Below are 22,611 nucleotides of genomic sequence, written 5' to 3'. Positions count from 1 at the left end.
GCTATTAGTCTGGCCTTGTTATCCACTGATTCTGTGGTTTGGGCATTGTTTGCTGAACTCTCACTCCTTGTCGTTTTGTGTCTTTTGAGAGCAAAAGTAGAATAACAAAGCTTTACCTACAATTTCTTCTTTTCATGACCATGGCCTTAGCTCTGTACAAGCATTCAGGTTTAGCTCCCACTTGCCCGCTACTCCAAGTATCTTTTACCTGGAAATCCAGCACAGATACATCCCAACTCTACCTACTCCATCTGCTCCTGGAGTCTGTTTATTAATCCCACACCCTGCTAACAGCATGTATCGAGCGTTGAGGCCAAAGATGGGAAAATAAAGGTGATGATATATAAAGATGTTGCACCTGTGGCAAACTCTGGGCCATGTGCACACAGATTGACCTTTTACTGCCTTCTCCACAATACTCTGGCTTGCAGGCTGTTTTCCTCCCCCAGCTTCCAAGCAGGTTCATATATCCAGAGCCTCACTCAAGACCTCCTACTAGCATGACCTCCTACCTTGAAATCACTCATTTTATTAAAACATTCCTCCAAGGTAGTCTGGGTTTATTTTGCAAATGGGGAATCAAAAATTCCAGAAGTTCATCTCTTTTCTCAGGGTGGGGGGGTGGGGGAGAAGGTGGTTTATCTGAATAAAAGCAAGTGATAAGAAAGAGGTGAAGAATATTTTATTCCTATATAATGATATAAGAACAGAGAAGATAAAGCGTTAGATGGTCTGATGCAATGGCAGGTTACAAAGTCAGACATTTCTGATTTCCACTTCACCCCAAATTATGAGCTATGTCATCGTATCATTGTTTTAACATAAAACAAGGATAGCAATGCTTCCTTATTTGTGGGGGGTGGGTGTGTTAGGACGGGAATTCTGGGACATTATGAAATTTGGACTTAGTAAATATAAAGCATTTTATAGAGTAAAAGTTACTTCCACTAGGCTCTTCTGTTTGTTCCATCTTGGAAATACAGGTGGTTGCAAGTCCCACTCTGAATGTATCACATGTCTCGTATTAGGGCAGAATCTGGCTGGTATCTTGAACTAATAGAGAACTGTCTTCTGCCATGAGGAGAAACCACAACTTCTTAGAAGTGTATTTTCAAAACATAAATAATTAAGGAAGGAAGAAACTGCGGCCTTTAAGGGAGTTTTAAAGTTTCAGTAAAGGAGAAGGCTGGATACCAAGATTCTTTAATTTAATTATGCATTTTTCTAAGTAGCAAGAAAAAAGTACAAAATTAACATAAAAGTCATCAGTAACGTAAAAAAAGAAATGAGCTTGAGACTGAAGGATTTGTGTCAACACCTGGACCTGGGGCTTGAAAACTAGGTGGCTGAGGTCATTCCATTTTATAAACCCAGTTTATGAACAGTATACACAGCACATGAACAAGTGCAAAGCCTGGAGTCACATAAACAGTGTATTTCATTCCTGGACATTGAAATAACAAAAAGGGCAGAGTCAAAGGGCTCCTCTCAGCATATGCACTTTAAATATATGTGGAGTGCCCATGTGACACTGAAATAATAACACTGGGAATATGGAAAATGAGACTAAGCAATATTTACATTACCTTTTTTTTTTTTTTTTTACTGGGGTGAAGGGTTAAATTTGGTTAACGATAGGCCGATTTGGTCAAGAATATGGGCTCCTCCATCACCTTTCCAAAGCTCTCTGAACAAATAAAATTAATAAAATGTTTTCTTAGGATCAACTTCTTATTGTAATCTGAAGCCATTTCTCCCAGAAAATACGTGTTTACTTGTTAAAGCAAGTAAGAACACACTTGCTTTACAGTGCAAACGGAAATAAAAAAGTTAAATGGATGGTTCCTTCCAATCTTTGGCATTCTTCTCTCCCATGCACCTTCCCGTCCCAGCCAGGAGGTCAGAGCTACCCGCTAGTGCACAGGGATTAACTGTGACAGCTGTGCATTTCACCTATGACCATATTAGCAAGAAACCTGCTCTAGTCTCAATATGACAATGGAGAGTTTTATCTGCAGCCATATATTGGCCTCCGGCTTTTTGGTTGAAATTAGCAATCATGGTAAGTTTAAGGGCAGCTCTACGAGCAGAAAGTTCTTCACCATCTAGAAATATCAGGCTTGTGTCTCCCCAAACCAGGGATGCTTCTGAGACAGATGAGTCTGAAGACACCAGCAGAATGCTCTGCAATAGCGGAAAAGACAAGCAGCCTGTAAGAGTTATTAGGAGAGAAACAGCAAGCTGACCAGCAACCAGTGTGCCACTGCACCAGTCCTCGGTGCTTCTGCTTCTTAAATGCTGCATGTGGGTCTGGTTATCTCATTTCAGATGGTACACAGTGGAACTGCAAAGAATAAAGGGTATATAATGAGGATCAGAGGTCTGGAAAACCATTTGTACAGGGAATCTGCAGTGGCTAAGACTTTCAGTTTCAGAAATGAGGTGACTCCTCTTTCATAGGGTTGTAATGGAAATCTATGAAATTATGACTGGTTGGTTGTCAACTTTGAAAATAATAATTAGAAGCTCTTTTCCCTTCTCTGACCCATGTTTGGTTTTGTTGCATAAAATACTTCGTAAACCCGTGCAGTCTTTCTGTCAGGCTGGACCATGGTTCAGATAGCAGTTCGACAAACAAATCTCTCAGAAATCGTGGACCAGAATGCAAGTAAGACATCTTACATAGGTGATGAATGAAAGTGTGTTACCAAATTGTGATAGCTTTCGATCCTGGTAGAGGCACTCAACGGTAAGCCGACATGATTTTCAAGGTGTTAATCTGCGTCTGCAGATGGTACGGAGAAAGCCAACCTCTGCAAGATAAATTAATCTAGTTTAAACACATCACACCTAAATAAGGCCAAAGACAAAGCAGAAGGATTGAATAAGTTGGGGAACTGTTACGGAAAGAGAAAACCTTTCACATATTGAGGACTGGCAGCAATCAAAAGCTGCTCTCAGCTGATGACTGCTCATTTGATGGCACTCACAAATTGCCCAGTGTAGCCCAGATGGCTTTCCTTTGGGTGTCTGGATAAAACCAAGGATTTATTAGGCCACAAAAGCCACAAGGCTTTATCCTGATGACATTGGCTCTTTGGGCTGGAGTTAATGCACTGCTTGTGGGACAGGGGGGGAAAAGCTGGGCTGCAGCTGCTCGGTGGATGGCCAGAAAAATCTGTCCCTCCATACGCTCGTTTCAGCACAGTTTTACATGACCACTAAGTCCAGCAAGGGGAAAGCCTTAGGCAGAAAAAGAGATATTGTTCAGTTAATTTTCTTCAAAATGTCAGACTGTTTCCTGAACTCATACATTCAAAGAAAAATTTCCAAGAAAGCTGATGATGTTTTTTTAATACAATTTGTCACTTGAGACCTATATTTTCATTTTTTGAATGTTGCCAGTCATTTCAAGGGTTTCAGCACCGAGAAAAACATCTTGTCTCCATAACCACAAACAAATAACATCACAACAAAGGAGATACCTCTTCCAACTTCAGACTCAGTCTAACAATCTACCAGAGCAAATCTTCTATAAGATTTCTGAGTGGTTTCTTTTTGCTGCCATGAAATTATTTTCTTATTTAGATTCACTGGTTCACTTCTGCTAATGTTGCATTTCACACGCTATCTGCTAGGTGGATGCTTCTGCTGTCTTTTTTCCATCAGGAATGGAAGTTGGTGACAATAGGCTTTAGCTATCTGTGCTTTTTTTATAAATACCACTACAGAAAGAACTGCCCTGCTTTTCCAATGTAAGGGTGAACACACTTGCTTAATGTGTGCCTCCAGTAAGCTCACAGAATGTATGTGCCTTCCCTGGCCAGACAAGTATCTAATGAAACAAGGTCTTATCCTGCATTCAGGAAGAAGGTTGTATATCACTGTAACTCTCTTGAGTTCTGGAAGTGTGCAATGTACAGTTTTGACTCAGTTTTAAAAGATTTGAATCACATTTTTTGATTGTCTATTTTTCTCCCCAAACCTTTGTTATGACAGCTTGCACCTTTTCATATTAAGATTTATTTCCTTCCCATTTCTTAATGTTCCCCAGAGACAGCAAAACAGCTTGACTATCAGTTAACATAAATTTTAAAATTGAGTCCAAATATTTAATTGAATTGGTTGCGTCAGTGACTTAATCACCTAATTGCTGGGATTCTATTTCTGTGATACAGATTGTCAGTGAGTTTGTAAGATCAGTTACATTGCTGGAGACTGGAAATAATCTCCTTCCAAATGGCATAAATAGTTGAACAATACAGGCAAAATATGCCTTGAATGTACATCCAATGCAAACTTTGGCTTAAACAAGTCAGAACATTGTGTCTGTTTTTCTTTAAACTGATTTTTATAGAATATTAGGTGTCTGGTTTAGTTATACTTTAAGACGATGGTATTATTAATGCTATGCTTTTGCATGTATATGCTCAAAACTACATTATTTTTTTCTAAGCATAGTCTTATAATAGTTGGATTAAAGATACAGTAGCAAATGGCTCATTTTTAAACATGTGCAATCAATATTATGATCAGCCACCATCTGCAGTGCAGAAACAGAGAGAACCTGGAGGGTCGAGGCTTTCCAAAAGGAAATATCATAAGATGAAAGTGAATTAATCTTTGGAAACTACATCTCATATCTTTGTCCTAAAGATGGATTCTATATAAAATTTCATCAGCCTTTCTATTTTTATTTAAATAAAATACAATTTTTAACGGTTAGTAACAGTATCACTCAGGATCTGTATATTATTATATGCTATATGCCCCGAATGTTTTTCTTAATTGTCGGTTGGTGACTGTATATCAAACCTGGTAAACTTGGCTAGTGCTCACTCAGTTCCTCAGTTTGGCTGGGGATGAAAAGAGAGCCAAAACATGTTCTTGAAACCGGAGGAGAAAAACTGAGGTGTGGCACGGAGCAAGAGCAGGGAGTAGATGTGCTTCATGAAAAGGTGCTTTGCCTGCTCTTCTAATAGTATTCACCTTTTAACTCACTAACATCTTTGGAAATGGTAATTTTGTGGCAAATCCAAGGATGTGAACTTACCCCAGTTACGTTCCAGTACTAGTTGGAGGAGAAAGCCTTGCGATAACACCAGGAGGTCTCTTGGAAACTGTGGGTGGGGACTTTGGGTAGGTAGCCAGGGCAGAGGGGGAGGCTTTTGGCTGCATGGCGGGGGCACTGATTCCCCGTCAGGCTGCGGCTGAGCAAGGACACCTGGCCTCCGGGACTGTAACATTATAAATTCTCAACAAGCCCAAGGGGAGGGCATGGCAAATTCAGTCTCTGAACATGAAACCCGATGACTTTAACAGCTCCGCTCTTTATGGGACCTTTTCCTATGTTACTGATAGGAAATCAAAGGCCAGCCGTGGCCGCGGGGCCCCTGCGCGGAAGGCAGCCCGGCATTCTGCGTGGCCCCCGCCTGCAGGAGCGGTGGCTGAGGAGATGCACAGCTTCTGTGCCGCACGAGATGCGAGGGGGAGAGGGGGGTCAGGCCCTGGCAGGGGCCGTGAGGGGCAACGTTCGTGCTCTGGGAAATGAAGTTACAGGTGTAAGTGGAATGGGCATTGTTCCTCACCATCAGAGCAGGTCTGGGCTTTGGTTATCAACCATGAAGAGCCATCTGGGAGCTCAGCTGAGCCCTGCTCGCCGCAGGAGCAGTGGAGGCGGTGGGAATGCTGCCTGGAGAAGTGCGATGCACACCTTTTCTGAAATGTCACCTTTTGAATTAAACTCACTGCAGTGTGCAAAAACTTCATGAAACATTTTAGGCTTTGACACACATGGATTTTATGGGGACCTTAAAAGGGTGAGGCTGGAGCAATGTGTCAGGCAGGTGGATACTTTCTGGGCTTCTCTATGTAGATCCAGTCTGTCGCTAAGATCCTAAACAATTATAACTTGGACGTGCCCAAGAGATGTTGCATTGTTCTCACTTTTTGTAAGATAAATTCATTGCCAGACTGAGACCATGTGTGCCAAGTTTCAGACTGGGGTGCATTTTATGGCTGAGTTATAAACCTCTGGAAGAAGAGGTTTGTAATCTAAATGCTGACACAGCCAGAGCTATAACAGAGTGAATGGTATTGCAATGATATCTTATTTACCTCCAGCAAGGAGCATATAAGGAAAACCAAATAATGTATTCCTGCTGCTACAGATTGTTTAATCGGTAAAACTTGTCTCTGATTTTATTTGGTAGGTAAAAACGACAAAGTTCGTGCATCGATTAAGGAAGAGTAGCAATAGTCTGTATATTCCTATGCATTGCAAGATTTACATATTTGCATATGATAGAGCACTCCCACTTAAGCAAAAGTGCAGCAGCTTATTGCAAATGACTACAGCCATCACAAAAGGAATGTATAGGTGGCTGCTGTATGTGGTTGAGTACCCAAATTTTACCTGGTGCTGCTTTTTTCCCAGTTATGAATAAATGACTGCAGAAACCCCAGAATTACTCTGCCATAGCATGACATCTGCTTAATTGAACAGGAAAACATTGAGTTGAGCTAGCAAGTTAAAAACAGCACGACAATCATATTCATAGGTAATCTGAAGAAAGCAGTCTGGAAATACTGGCCACTGACTGCCAGTCTCTGCCGCTAACTATGTATACAGCATATCCATTAGGGAAGTACATAGTGCAGAATTTGCTTGATCAAATTATCACTACGTTGGTCCTGTATAAGAACCAGCACCTATGCTTTGTCATTTCTGTTCTGTGACCTCTCTGATGTCCATCACTGGGTCTGGAAACCTGGGCTTGGCAAGCTGCACTACAAAATAAACCTACTAATTCTGAGAAGCGGTTTTTCAGGCACCACTGTCACTTCTGGATGAAATACGTTCAGCCTTCTGGAGCAGACAAATAAGTCTACCCATGCAATGTGTAATGTTTTCTTCTGTCCTTTATAAAACTGAAATGACTGAAATAATATTTCGGGAAAAGATTTTGCTATCCTTGCTCCAGTGTGCCTTGGCAGCCCCCACGCAGTGAATAGTTTCTCCAACTTCAGTGGAATGCCTCTTGGATGGAAGATAGGGCTCACAGTGAATTTAGCTGGCCTGCTGCTGCTGCAGGAATTCAGGGGCACGCTCTTACACATTATACAGGAAAAATTACACCAAAGTCCAATGGCAAGTGTATATTGTCAACATTGTATCCAAGAAAAACCATTGTATACCTTAAAGAATGTGTCTTTTTGGCACTTGCTAAAATAAGAACAGTCAAGAATTTGTGGTCTGGGCTCTTTTTAAGTCTTTACATGATGAGACCGAGCAACAGCTTCTGAGCATTTTTGCAGCACTTCCCTTTGTCGGTCCCCTTCTCTGCTCCCCTCGTTGACAGTTCTGTACAGATTGCTAAGCATCCGCTTGAGCTCAGCCATTACTGGTAAAACTTACACTTTTCTGCCTAAACATAGGACTCAAACTGATTTTCTTTTTTGTGACTTGTTTATTTCTCCACTTACAAAGCAGATGTAGTCTTTGCCCTGTAATTTAATGTCCGCCTCTTTTTCCGCCAAGGTTGGTTTGGTATTTCCCTTACAAACCTCAATTGTTGGCATTAAAAACCTGGCCATTTCAACTTTACTGAACTAAAACTTGGCAAACAAATTGTCAGCTAGCATTTAAATTGCTGTACTGAAATTTCTTCCTTTTTATGAGTTATCTATGACCGGTCTTTACCCCTGCAATACCCACTACACTTCTAGGTCCCCTGAAGGTGAATCACTGGAAGCGACTGACTCGAAAACACTTAAACCAGAGACTGCAGAGTCCGAGCTCAGTACCAAAATGCAGTTAGCTTACTGTCTGTCTGTCTGCCTGCCTGCAGGCAGCCTTTCTTATGCTTCTCTGTATCAGGCAAGAGTCTTTCATCTGAAACTATAAGGTAGAGTCCTTACCAAAGTCAGAAGGGCAGAGAAGCAAGAAGGCATGTAGCAAACCTCTCCTGATGCAAGGTCTGGGCTTGGTCATCACAGTCCTCTGGCAAGGTATTCCTTGTTAGGAAAGGAGATGTACCATTGAGGAGTTTCTACTTGCTGTAGTTTACAGGAGGCTCACCAACTAACCATGCCTAAAAATAGTGGGACCATGGTGGGGGAAGCCCAGAGGAAGCATCACAAGAAGCAAAGCCCAGGAGAGTGCTTACCCCTAACCCAGAGCAATAGCTTGCAGCTAGAGGGAGGAACAAGACAAAGGGGCCATGTTGTAGGACTGGGTGAGCTAGGAAGTGGGAAAAACCCTTTATTGCTGCCTGTGCAGAGCGCAGGATCTGTCAAGTGCAACAAGTCACCAGGCTCGGCAGTGGCAGCCCCATGCCACCCCCGCCATGCCCGCTGCGAGTGCCAGGGCTGGGGCACCATTTTACTGGCACCCCCTTTAAGCCCTCTAGCCAAGCCCTCACCACTGCTAGTCAAATCCTCCTAGAAGGATCGTGGTTCTTATTTGCCTCTTCTGTCTGGAGAAAGAGAGGCAGCAGGAGCTCCGCCGGGCTGACTTAGCATCCCCCTGTTTGAGGTGGCACCTGAATCTGGTATTTTAGCAAACATCCCCTAGAATTTGGCTTTGCTGCTAGTCATCAAGGGCTAGCAGCACAGTCTCAGCAGCGTTTCCATCCCTGGCTTACTTGTTTTGAAGCAACAGTGATATCATGAAAAAGACTAACTACAATACAGAAATATGTTTTAATGGGATGTGCATCAGTCTCAAGAAGTATAAACAGTGCTAATATGATTCTCTTCCCTCATATTGATCCCTCCTGCAAAATAACAGCAAAAAACTGGCAATATGGTTCAGGGGCACTGCAGAGGACGTGACTGGTACATGGCTTTTCCAGGAGAACACCCATTGGCATCCAGTTCAGGGGGAACAGTATTTTGCAAATACGTGAACTCAGCTTTAGGCAAGTGCTGGGCAGATCTAAATGCATAAGTGAAGCAGAATATGCTGCTCTTTCACTGCTGCAGTAAAAATTATGAGTCATGAAAGTAGACCCGCTTTAACCAACACAGAGCCTACCCCAAAGCACTCAGCTCACAGTGCAGCCCAAGGCTCAGTGGTGATCACCAGCTTTCCTAAGAGCCTGCAGCCATCTGGAGGGTTTCCAAAAGGCTTGAGGGAGTGCTGAGGAATTAGCAGGGACCCCCTTCTCCATGTATGCAAGATGTAGTCACACTTAACTTCTCAAATCAGGAAGTTTAAAAATTATTGACAAAAATAATTCGAGATTTTGAAATTAAGTTACATATAAAAAATGCTTCATTTCAGTGGAAGTGTGCTTAGCTTTATTACTCATGACCATTGAATCCCTAGCACTGGTTGCTAGAGGGTGACATCCTTTAAACTGCTTTACCAATTGTATGGTAAGGACCATCTGGTTAAATCTTCATTCAATATGAACACTGAAAACTCTAAAATGTCTCTGTAAACAGAAAAAAAAATATGACTTTATCTTCAGCCCATTTTGATAGCGAATATCCTGTGAAATAATAGCCATAATACATTGCTATTGTGAAATATTTTTCTAATTTCAAGCCCATCATTGCATTTTGTTTGGGATGCAACTGTTTCCTTCCACTGCAGAAGCCATCAAAAGATTTTTCCAAATCTTTCACGAGCCTTCACGCAAAAATAACTTTGGTATTAGGAAGAACTTTGCCTAAAAAACATCTTATATAAATATTTATTACCAGGTTTTTCTCTTTCTCTGAAGCTCTGGGGACTATTGCTGCTTGGCTGAAGACACTAGAGTGGGTGGGCCATTAATTGATTGAAATCATAATTCCTACGTTCCTGTAGAATGAATTCAAGGGAAAAGGCAATTTGCCTTCCAACCCTATTCTGCTGTAGCAAGTAGTACTGATACAGCATCTCAAAGATGCAATTTGTTACTTAATGTAAGGTGTACCCAAGTCCAATGCTGCTGAAAGACAGTCCTGACCTTCCCTGACCACCAGCTGAATCCCACTACGAGTGATGTCTCGAAGCGTGGGTTGACACTCAGCCAGCCCTCTTCCTGAGTGGGTACATTGGACTGGCATCCCAGCAGCACGAGGAACAACCTTAATGTGGAGTAATCCTCTGCCAGCCAGCCCTGTTGCCATGGCCAAGTGCAGCATATTTGCCCTGAGCCAGCTGGTAATTAAAATCTGATTCTAGAAAAGAAGGGGGGAAAAAAAAAAAAAAAGGCCAGGAAAAAGCGTTTCTTTGTCTGAGAACCATCGGTAGAGTAGGGTGGAGCTGCTCAAAGAAGCATAGTTAAGGACGACAATATTTAGTTCTCTTCCTCAGAAAGTTAGGGAAAAGCAAGAGGAAGGCCCATCCTATCCTACCACCATCTGACCCCCCATCACCTCACAAAGACGGTAGCTGGATTCACTTTGGAGGACCAGGGAAGACAGGGGAAAGACTTCCTGACCGTGATCTGGTCACAGGATTCCTGGGAAATGTAGCAGAGACTACCTGACTCCTGGCAAATCGCACACACAGGTAATTGCAGTTTTTAAAGGAAGGCCTCTTCTAAAACTACCCATTTTGGAGGGGAAGGAGATATTCAGAGGACTGTGGTTTAAATTCTGGGTAGCAACTCCATTTTTGGTCTGCTAGCAACGATTCCGGGTCTGCTAGCAATGAAAGGCCACTTGGGTTTATGGTGCACCTCAAGTAGTCTCTGATTGACATGGGAAAAACTGTTCAAAGCCTCGTATGCCAGGACGGATGGCATTATTTTTCTGAACCCAATTGCAGGGTATTCTCTTGGGATAGGTGACATAGCATCTGACTCATCTGCTAGTAGGGAGTGCTGTGAAGTGACCACAAGTTAAATAAACTCAGATTCCTCAGTCATGACTGAGGGATAATGAGGAAAGTTCCTTCTGCTCTGCAAGTAGTTTCTGCAGGTGTTGGACATCTGGAACTCCCTCAGCTCGCAAGATCTATTAACCACGGAGAAGAAAAGAGACTGAGTAGATTATTATGGTTTTGGATGATACAAGACATCAGAGACTCTTCTGACGAACAAACACACTAAGTGCTAGCTGCAATCGCTGTTCCCATGTTAAATGGCTTTTCTCTAGCAGTTACCACAAAGTCTTTGGTTTTCATTAAAAGTATGTAAGCTGAACAAGTTACCTGGTCAGGACAGTCCATATAAAACACCCAAATAAATTCTGAGGCATGTGAGTCATTTATTTTATCATATGTCAGGAAAACAGAATATATGTATAAAGCCACATAATTCTGTAAAGATAACTTGTGCTGAAATTCAACAAAGCATGTTATTTTTAGTAGTTGCAGATCATAAGTGGACATTTTACAGAGAAACCTACAAAAGTTAGTTGTACTTTCTGGTAGTAATTACCTCCCACAAATATGACTCACTTCTGCAGTTTAAATGCGATGGTTTAGTGTCCCAAAATCAACAGTTTTATAAATAAATCTCTGAATCACAGACTGAATGCCTGAAGTGTTTAAATATTTCTTACTGGCCTGGGAAGTACTTTGCATTTAAGGCTTTTAGTTCACAACAAATTCCCAGTGAGCAGTACTGATACTAAAAGGGAGCAAATGCCGACAAAATAGGAAGGCTGCGGTGGGCTCTTGTAGCAGAACAGCACTAACTAAGCATTCCCAGTCTTTCGTACTTGTGCGGGCGTGCAGCGGGATTGCCAAGTGACCCGGGACCCGATCGATTTTGCCGTTTCACAGCATCCTCTTCCGCGGAAAGCGCCCCGGGAGCCGGGCAGCCCTGGGCACGGCTTGCCGGGAGCGCCGAGCGGGCGCCGCCGCAGGCCTCCGGGGGCGGCCGGCAGGTCACCTCACCCCGCCGGGAAACGCCGGCCGCCGCGCTGCGGAGCGGCGTTAGGGGAAGGGGCCGCTCCTCAGAAGGCCAACTCACTGCAGGGCTACAGACGAGAATAATTTCACTTCCAGATCATTGGACTTGTATGTTGTCAAAATTATAGTATTAATTATTTTTGAAGAGCACGACGTGCCCGGAGGTTTTTGCCCTGTCTGGGGGCGGGTGGCCGCCCCCGGCTTCCTGCCTGGCACAGGCGCTCCGGCGGGAGGGCCGCTGCCGCCGGCGGGGTGCGGGCACGGCCCCGCTGGGCACCCCGGGCACGGCGAGGGAGCGGGGCCGCCCGGGCACCCTCCGTCCGGGCCGCGGCAGCTCAGGGTCCCGTCCCGCTCCCCCGGGCTCGCCTCTCGCTGCGCAGCTGCTCCCGCGGCCAGGCTGCCCGGAGCTTTTGGGCGCGGGGAAACGTCGCCTCTGCGGGCGCCCGGGGCCGGCTCCTGCCGGCTAGCGCGTCCGCGGCACGGGCTGCCCGAGCCCCGCCGGCCGGGCTCCCGCTCCCGCCGCCCCTCTCGCCCCCGGCCGCCCCCCGCGGCTTGGCGAGAGGAGAGCTGAGGAGAGTTGAGTTGAGTTGAGTTGAGGAGAGTTGAGTTGAGGAGAGGAGAGGACAGGACAGGACAGGACAGGAGAGTTGGAGAGGCGAGGAGAGGCGAGGCGAGGCGAGGCGAGGCGAGGCGAGGAGAGGAGAGGCGAGGAGAGGAGAGGAGAGGAGAGGCGAGGAGAGGAGAGGCGAGGAGAGGCGAGGAGAGGAGAGGAGAGGAGAGGAGAGGAGAGGAGAGGAGAGGAGAGGAGAGGAGAGGAGAGGAGAGGAGAGGAGAGGAGAGGAGAGGAGAGGAGAGGAGAGGAGAGGAGAGGAGAGGAGAGGAGAGGAGAGGAGAGGAGAGGAGAGGAGAGGAGAGGAGAGGAGAGGAGAGGAGAGGAGAGGAGAGGAGAGGAGAGGAAGAAAAGAAAGTAAGAAAAAAAGAGTAATTTTACCTGTAGAGCTTTACCCAAAGGAAAATAAGCTCTCCCAGAAAAAGCATGATTTTTTATTGTGTCCTTGTGGGGATTCTTCTAATTTCGCTGCACATTAAACTCAGATTTTCCCCAGACAGAAAGGGGAAAAAAAAACCCACCAACAACCCAAAGCAATCACTCCCCTAGCTGATACTGCTATACCAGCGTGGCTTCTTTGACTAGAGGTGACCTAAATAACACTAATCTGATCAGATAGAAAAGCAGAAATATTTATACATATACATATATAAAAAGTCCTGATTTAGACAGTTATGTTTTCAAAAAACACTCAGAAGACAAGAAATGCAGATATGCAGTTGAAACCTATAAACCTTCTATCTTTAATTACAAACTGTCAGTTAAAATCACTACTGAATCTGGGATTGCCAGTGAGAAGTTAGATATTGTAAGTCACATGCAGTCCTTTTTAATTTAATTAGAGAAAGAAATTAAAGCGAAAAAGGAAAAAGCAAGAGAACAGAAAGCTAAAGAAGTAGGAGCTGAATAGAAGAGAGAAGGAAAGGAGCAGGGACATTGTGGATGTCATCCTCTAGTAATAAATAAAGATTTCTAAAAAGTTCAAGCACAGACTCTGCAGCCTTATCTTGGTTTCTGAGTCTCGGTGTGATCTACAAAACAGCCCACTTATGACTAAACGCATTCACCTTTTGGCTGACTCATCCTCAGACATTTGCCTTTCTCCTTTATTTATATTTCAGCTCCTGTAAAATCTCTACCGCTTCATCAAACCCACCTTTGTGGGACACGTGGATCACTCCACTCAGAGACCTGCTGTACTGGCCCCTTAAAGCAGCACATCCCCCACCTGTGAGTTTTTAAAATATTTTATTGGGAACTGGATGGGGAATTTATGTTCTCTCAGCTTACCTCCAGCAATTGGCAAGTCTGGTAACTTTGTCAGGCTTGGTTATATCCATTTACATTTATTTTATCTAGAAATACATGTTCCCCTGATATTATGCAGGCAAAGATTAGAACAAAGCACATCTTTACATGTATTGTGATGCTCCATTTTTGATGACTGTGCACAATATCATTTAATCAATTGCATACATGCCCTACAGTGATTCCCTGTGAGCTGCAGACTCTGTGTGCTGCCAGCTACTGCAACACTGGCTTTCCACAAGCGACCAGCCCTGGTGCAGTGGGCAGGTACACGCTGTCTAAGATTATCTGAATTCATAGGATCACAGAATCATAGAATCACTTAGGTTGGAAAAGACCTTTGAGATCATCAAGTCCAGTCATTAACCCAGGACTGCTGTGCCCATCACTAAATCATGTCACTAAGCACCGCATCTATGCGTGGAGGTATTTTTTGATTGATCCTACTTAAAAAAGAGCAAGGCCTCCTGATTTTCCTACCTAGAGTTTTACATGATTATTTTACATAAAATACCAGTCCCTTGAGGAAAATGAATAGATAATAATGAGGATAAGGTGGCATCAACAATAGAGCATTTTTTGTTTTTCTGAAAGAGTCAGAAAGGGGCAGTGAGATAATAGAAATGAGATGAAACTTAAAAGAAGAAAGTGTGAGATCAAGAGCTTCAGCTAACAACAAGAATGAAACAGAAACAACAGAGGAGGGAGATGAGCATGAACACACTGGCTGATCACAGGATTACCGCAGCCTGCCAGTCAGCGCGGTCCTGAGAAACTGCAAATGTGATCATAGGATGGAAAACGTGATCACAGGATACAAAAAAAGTGTTGGTAGAGCATAGGAAGAATTCCGGCCCTTGTCCAAGGCATTGGCGACACCTCTTCTGACATCTTTTGAGTCACTGGGTCGCTAGCATTCAGAAAAGACATTCAAATTGGGATAGGTGCAGAGGAAGGCTACAAGGTTAAGCGGTTTATTTTATGAGTAAACTACCTTATGAGACTAAAAGAAGCTGCTAAATAAAGCCAGAGGGGAGATATGATTGCTGCCTTTAAATCTCTCTTGTTGATGTTATTGATGCTAAAGGTAAAAAAAAGGGCACAGATCTAGAAACACAGTAGCAATGAAACACATCTGCAGAACTAAATGGGTTTGAAAACCCACAGTGGCTTTTCTGAACAATGCCTGAGAGCTGCGCAGGCACACCAGCCTTCCCAGAGCGACGTCAGAGATCTCAGACTGGGCGCAGACAGGCCCAGTTATCTGGGTCTAGTGACAGAGCACAAGGCAGAAAGAGCTGGCAGATCACTGGTGTCTGCTGCGCCCGAGCTGCCAACCTACCCCTGCCTATTCCTACCCCTCAGTCAGCCTCACAAAGAGTCTGACGCCATGGGGGTGCTGTAATCGCCTACCAATGCTGCCCATTTACTGCTGAGTCCCTCTCCCAGATGGAAGCAGGTTTCTCCTAAATAGCCTAGGGAAAGACTCATCCATCCTCTCTTGCATCACAAGTCTACGAGGTGGAGGTAAAGGGTGCCTAAAATACGAATACACCAAGGCTTAGCCCTTCAAGGAACAGAGCTCAGGTACAGTTTCCCCTGCTGCTCTGGCAGAGTGCAGCTGCTCTGCCATCCCCTCCCAGAACAAGTGAGCTGCTAAAGGTTACGTGCCTCAGTCGGGGACAGCGAGTTCCTGCACAGGTTGTGCCCTAGGCGTAACCGCAGCACAGCACCCTCTGTCCTCACCCGTTCTCACCTCCCTGCAGCGAGGCCAGGCATAACTGGGTTCCTATTTTTGCTCTTGCTACAGAATGCCTGAAAAGGAAGAAATTTTTCTTCACAGTGAAAAGAGGTTTAAAAGATAAGAAATGCTCCCGGAGTCGACTGAGCTCGGTGACTCTTGTGGTATGCTCCCTATATGTGTTCAGACACTTCATGTAGATACTCCAAGTCTTTCCCCTGGTGTATCTGCCTCTCCAGTGCACTGGTCTTCTGCTTGGGATCACAACTGTGAAATGCTTCAAGTGGTGAGTGTACTGTCCCAGCTCTGGCTGCAGTGACAGGGGACAGCTATGTAACCAACGGAGGCAGGAGGCTGGCACATCCCCCTGAGAATGCATTCTGAAGCAGTGAAGAAAATGGAGTCTGATTAATGCATCCGCAGTGCAAAAAATGGGCAGCGATTGTCCTTTGTTTCCCCATTTGTGACTTTGCAATGTGGATTGATTACAGCCGTCTGAACTCAGCATATTTCCTCCCTGCGAACAGTGGGAAACATTGATGCTCTATTTCCAAAGAATTTCTGGGAAGCCTGTTGCACATACGTATCAACAACTACTTGCTTGGATGTTTTTTATTTAATAGGGTTTTGAAAAGCATATGGAGAAAATTTCTGCTGTGGTGCATTTAACTTAGAAATGTCCATGCCTAGAGGAATAAGCTCTTAGGAGTTAACAATGCTTTTGTATCTGGGTAAAACGTACTGGTGTAGGGATGTGTGTTTGGACTCTCGTCTTACTGAAACCTCTGGGGCCTGTGGCTGAATTGTACCTTGCTGGAGAGATCAGCCTCTTCTATGTAGGCAAGGCTCTGTGTAGAATTTGTGTTTGCTAAAAGTTTTTGCTTAAGGCCTTGAGTTTTATAACATTTTTTTATAACGTTTGCTCTTTGGAACAATATCTACAATATGTTCATTTTCCTTTTACTCCAAGCTCCAGCAATCACCGTGAATTGGCATTACATAACACAGCACATCTGGCCTGGAAAAGGACAGTTCAAATGTTCTATATTTGGGTTGCGATCATTATTTTAATGTAGGTCTAGTGAGGGGATTTGAAGATAGATAATGTCTCTAAAATTTGAAAAATTCTACCATGTCCTTTTATGATATTTGTTTTAACTGACCTTTCTTTATTTCCAGATGACAGGAGAAACCCTTCAGAGCTGACACACAGGAGCAATACAGAGTACAAGCAAGGTGTATCTAGAGTCTGCAGGGACTCTATATATCCTGCTCATGCTTATACAAGTGGGAATTGCAGCCCTTGGACCCCACAGCATTCAGTTACACTTGAATTTCTGATTATTCACTCCCTTACAAATAGTTTTTGAATCTCCTAGTAGCAAGCCCGAACACACAAAAGGCAGGTCACTGCTATTCAGACTTTTATTTCAAAATAAGCCAGCATCTGATGCAATTCACTTTAAATAGTACATCCTCAAATCATTGTTTTAAAAGCTTCCTTAAAAGTTGTTAAGGGACTTTTCTGTTTCCCTATTGAAATTTAAAGTGGTCTTTTCAGCAAGGAAGAAACTATTCAGGGTCCAAAATCTAAAAAGTCTTTACACAGACAGTTAACCAAAATAAAGTTAAATATACATGTAAAGCCTCTGCAGGAACTGGACTCAGCTAAGCATAAAAGAGAAATTATAAAATCTGACTATGCTGTCCAAAGCACAGAGCAAATCAAAAAATTGAGACCATTTAATAACTTATCTCAATGTTATCAAGTTGCAAGCACATAAAGTACTCATTTCTCAGCCAGCACCATGGTTTTTCAGGTAGGAGGCAAACCTTCAGGATAATTCCAAACAGGTCTCACCAGTTATTTAAAAATGCACATTCATTATTTGTAGCTGAAGTATTTATCTGTTTCACTTTCAATGAAACTCACGTTTGAAAATTTTATAGGCTTAAAAAGCATCATTCAGTCTGGTTAAAGAGTTTACTTTTGCTATGCAGACTGAAAAATACAGTGCACTCATGATACAGCAGGTAAACATGAAGGACAAATGCATACATGCTGTGTGTAAGGCAACAGATCTCACATTGGGAAACAAGAGGGGGAACTGAAAGAGAAAAGACTGGGAAGTAGGCAGAAGAGGAAAGGAGACAAGAATAAGCACTAGCAACCTGAGTCAACATTAACAAGAAAAGACTCCCTGAAGGGAAGAGGTCCCTTTCTCATGACTTCTCTGTTTATTGATTCAAATGGAAGAAGATAGATAACACATTGCGGACCTGTTTTCTAATTAGCAAACAAACTGAAAACTAGAATTAAAACATCTGATTTAAAGAATGCATGAAAAGCTGCCTTACTGTTTTGACTGTGCCCTGTTTAGTCTGCTTTAAACTTTTTAGAAGCTCTGTATCAAAGGTTATGGAACAGATGGAAAAAAACAACGCCAGCATATTTTTTCCCCTTAAGCTAAATGATAGGACATGTAGTAGGTAGATACCATACAAGCGGTAGACAAAACCCTGATGTAGCTTCTAAAATTTGTAAACACCATACACATTGCACTTTTTAATTACTGAAAATCAGTATTATATCTTTAGTCTGAATCACACACCCCCAAACAAAATTTCCTAGATGATTTTATGATGCAGCAATGTGTCGAACTTACACATCAAAAAAGTCCCAGTTCACGTTGTTTATTCTTCTATATCTTACAGAGGAAGGATGCTTTCAGTATGCTGTAAATAATGTCATTAACCTTAACATGGTCTTCAACATGGTCTTGAAGCTCTGCAATGTCCCTGGTCATGATCACAGCTTGCAGCAATCACGACTGAGATGCATACATATTCCCGCCGGATCTTCTAGGTCCCACGAAGCTACAGAACATATGTGTTCGCATTGATCCCACGCTCAAGCTCACTTCAGGAAAAGCTGCTCAGGCTTGCTGTAAGCCTGCAGTTAAATGGAAGAAGATGCATAACCCCTATGGCCTGACCCCCATCAGCCCCTCAGGGAGTCCGGGCAATGATGGCATTAGCCCGTCAGCCAGGCTGCTTGACGTTCGGTGCACACCACACCCAGCTCTAAGAGCCGTTCCCAAACCAAGAGCAATGTGTCTTGTTTAAAACCTGTTGGTTTGTGAACTTATCTCCAAATACTCCCTCAGGAAAACAGTGAAGTGTCAAACCCTAATATCTTAAATTATTGACATACCAAATACCCTGCAAAGGAAAACAAACACATTTGCTCTCTTATGGTGAAAACAAAGGATTGGTGCTGCTTCTGTAAATAATAGCAAGGCTGGTTTTTTTACCAGTAATAATGCAGTTTCTACACCTTTTCATTTCTTAGATTTTATGGATGACAGCAAAAAGCTAAAAGGGGGAAGATGCATGGGCAATGAAGAGAAGAAGGGATTTTTGCTTTGGTAGAGCACTGAGGAAGCTTCAGAACAAAAGCCTGTGACTGTGGCGCATCAATAATACCCTGTTTGGTAGCAATGGGTTGGATATTAAACCCAGACTTAATGGAGAATGGTGCTAAGACATAGTGCTATATACAGGTAATGTCAATCAATCTCCACTGATCGAGATCCCAAAATTATGTCATCTGTGCACATTGTTGATATTTTTATTAATATGGTTAAAAATGTCAGTATCCAAAGAGCATTTGGTAATGCCTTCTAGAAAAACACCTAGGAAGAAGTCAGTGAGTCACAGGGTCATGTTTTTGGTTTTACAGTGATACTAAAGATAAAATTCATTTATAAGAGAGAGAATAAAGTCTACACTTTGAAGGTTTGTCTATATCAGGGAATTTTACTGGTAAAACAGGAAAGAAAAATGACTTTATACATTTCATCAGCTAAGCCCCACTGAAGTTAAAATTGCTGGGAGGTTAAATATGTACATATTTCTGCTGCCTTTCAGCATTTTACTGGTGGATCAATCAAGTGTTCCTCAGTGAGCTAATTCTGTCCCTGCTTTGGAGCATGCTCAAAGTAGATGGAATTTTTTTTTTTGCACATCCATGTGCTAAATTTGAACAAATTTCTCCTGCTTATGTATCAGCCAAGATTTTCCACAGAAAGCTGAAAAGACATCCCAACAAGGGGGTGACTTACTTGCCAAATTTTAAGCAAGGAGTTTAGAGCTTCTCTATATGGTCAAAGGAACGTATTTTTGCTTAATTGCTTTATAGATACTGATGAACAATTTGATGAACTTCTCACTCTTTCTCTACTGCATCCCTCTAAAAAAGTCAGATTGCAGGGGATACCCAGAAAAGGAAACTCTTGCCTAATCAGTTAAAATTTAAACCAGCCAACAGCTGAAACTATAGGCAACTGAAACCTGCCTCTTATAATGGAAATGTCAGATATCCTTAATTACAGGTCACCACCAGTTCTGCCTGCAACAGAGTAATTTTATTTTATCCATAGAAATGAATGGAGTTTAGGGGAAAAAAATATTCCACCTATTAAATCCAAAATCCAGGCTGCTCCTTCACTACTGCTCTGCTTTGGGCCAGCCGAGCAGCTACAAAATTCCCACTCCACTTGTTTGCTGTGGTTACACAGTCCTATGTTATTTCCACTATCTCACACACAGAGCCAGAAGAACTTGGAAGATGAAAAGACTTCTGCTTTCAAATATTTTCCTTTTAAAAGCAGAAAGCTAAGTGTAATTCTATTAATGCATTATTATTTTGGAGGGACTGCTGAAGTCAGGAAATTCCAAGTCAATGCTATATTATATTCATTGTGCAGATGTACCACTTTCTGTTCCTCTTTTCCTTGTTAAATATAACCTGTTGTGGTGTATTTTTTATTACAGAATGTGCAGTGGGACGATTCCTGCAGCAACGCTGGAATTGCCACCCAGGGGAGATTAGTTACATCTGAAAGTGGATGGACAAAAACAAAGTGTAAAAAATGGCTGAAAGCAAGGTAGCATGTGCCAGGTGAAGATCATACTCCATTGGACTTTCACTTCGATAGGTTCAAGGCACTGCTCACTTTCAAAGAATATTCTGGGAAATCTTCCTGATGTCCCACTACAGGTAGCTTTGTTATTTTTTTGTAACACTGTATCAAAAATTCATACTCAGAATTCTGGGGATGATTACTATTTCAGATACATGGAAATTCTCTTGTTCTTTATCTGTGCTTCACTATTTTGGAGCACTTCATTCTAAACCACTTAGGAATATGAAGTAAGGATATTTAAAATGAGAGAAACAAAACAGCACCACCACCACTACCACCACCCCAAAAAAAACCAAACCAGAAAACCCCCAAACCAAACCAAATCACCCTCCAAAACTTAAAAAACCAAACCTGAACAAAACGCAACCCCAGAGTTCTCAAGCCACTGCCACTGACTTAAAGCCCAGCCTTTACTTCCCAGACACAGGTCATCATCCTGCTTCAAGACTCTTCCTAAATGAGGATTCTTAATTACTGGCTGATGCCTTAGGAGCTCTTCCAACCTCATCCTGCTTCTTTGTTTTGCTGAATCAGGCACAGATGGGTGCTGTCCCCGGGCTGCTCAGAGGGGTGGCAGAGGGGAGCCCTGGGGAGCACGGGAGCACAGGTGGGCAGGGGCTGACGTAGACCCCTCCATGCCCTGATCCGCTCTTGAAGCTGTTGGCTGCCAAATGCAAATCAGAAGTTTTCAGAAACCTCTGGTTTATGGCTTCTCTAACCAAGCAGGAATTAAACACTACAAGGCAGCTCCTGTGCTTGCCATTTCAAGGCTCTTTTTAGGCAGCAGTTTGCTGAAAAAGTAGTTTTGCTGGACTTTCTCCCCAAAGCATACTTCTGCTTCTCCTGTTGTTCCTTCTCTCCACCCTTTCACAAGCAGCTTTGCAGGCTGTATGCCAGTGACACCCACTTCCACCCATCCCTCCTTCCATCTGCACAGCCAACTCCAGACAATATGGCCCACCGTTATGTTTTGGGTGATGGATTTCAGCTGTGTCACTCCAAGAAAGGACCAATAACCGCTTTTTACTTTTTACTGCCCGTAGATAAATGAAGGGTAACTATAGGCTGATTACCCTCCACAAGTTGCATTGACGCACTCATGATATAAATTGTTACAATATACTAAATACACTAAAAAAATTATCAGATGCCATGTACATCAATCTATGCAGGGAGAAATGGACACTAAGCACCAGCAGCTGTGTGCACAAAAGATACAGCACTGATGCTGGCAAATTTCATAGTAATGCCCATTATAGACAGCTCTGTAGGGACTTGCTACTGATTAACTGATCATCCCAAAATCTCTCTGCAATAGGATCAGATGAAATCAACAGGAGTAAAGCTGGATATGGCCTGCAATTGCAGTTCTCAGGTCCTGTGGGTCATGGGTCTCTCCTTGTATGTTTCCTGGATATTCAGAAGAAGCAGCTATGAGAGCACTGCAGCCCTCCTGTTTCCTTCCATACTTCCTCAGATCCTCAGCTGCAATTAGGACTCCCAAGGGAGAATTTGTATTCACTTAAAGCTGACTTGACTCAGCAGAATATGGTGAGGCACCGGCCAAAAACCTCCCTGTATTCATTTCAAAGAGCGCTGCTTTCCGGGGACAGCCTCCTCTGTCTCTTCTTTAAGTGCCTTCTGCAGATTCCCACTCTGAGAACAGTTGGATAAGCATTGCTGTCAGGTGAGGAGGAAAAATGCTCCAAGTGACGGATGTGCTGCCAGCAAGCAGACAACTTGTCAGATGGACTCTGTTTAGGAAACACGTGGTTAGAGCTTGACAGAGCAGCACCGAAAATTTAATAATGGAAAATGATAACAAGAAGATTACCTTCAGACTTGTGGAATGTGATCTAATTCCTAATGGGAGAGGCACAGAGACAACCCTGACACTCTTCAATGTGTATCTTAACCCCCAAGATGTCTTAACATGTATCATAATCAACATAGCTTCGTCTTTGTGTGGTTTATTATTATAATTATATTTAAGTGTCATTATTATTATTAAATCACTGCTCATTATTTTCTGCATGACACTAAGCCAGTAATTTCTTAAACTCTTTGATTCTCTTTAGACCGGAAGGTTATACTCAGCATCCAACGGAGA

The 22,611-nt window shown here is 43.1% G+C and overlaps 1 long non-coding RNA gene across 3 annotated transcripts in view; it reads right to left on the bottom strand.

Moving 5' to 3' along the window:
* Positions 1 to 603: 603 nt before the first annotated feature.
* Positions 604 to 22,611, bottom strand: part of LOC308062603 — a 33,257-nt gene continuing 11,249 nt past the window's right edge. Inside the window, exons 6-9 of one of the 3 annotated variants that reach the window (XR_013927628.1) lie at positions 12,846 to 22,255; positions 7,921 to 11,922; positions 2,709 to 2,813; positions 604 to 2,344 (exon numbers count right to left, since the gene is read on the bottom strand). This is a non-coding gene — a long non-coding RNA (uncharacterized lncRNA). Of the gene's footprint in view, positions 11,923 to 12,845; positions 22,256 to 22,611 lie in introns of all 3 variants that reach the window. The other 2 variants (XR_013927629.1, XR_013927630.1) reach the window with 2 other exon arrangements.

This window comes from Falco punctatus, assembly GCF_963210335.1.
Source record: "Falco punctatus genome assembly, chromosome: 4".
Lineage (NCBI taxonomy): Eukaryota > Metazoa > Chordata > Aves > Falconiformes > Falconidae > Falco > Falco punctatus.
This window is presented reverse-complemented; position numbering and strand designations above follow the sequence as displayed.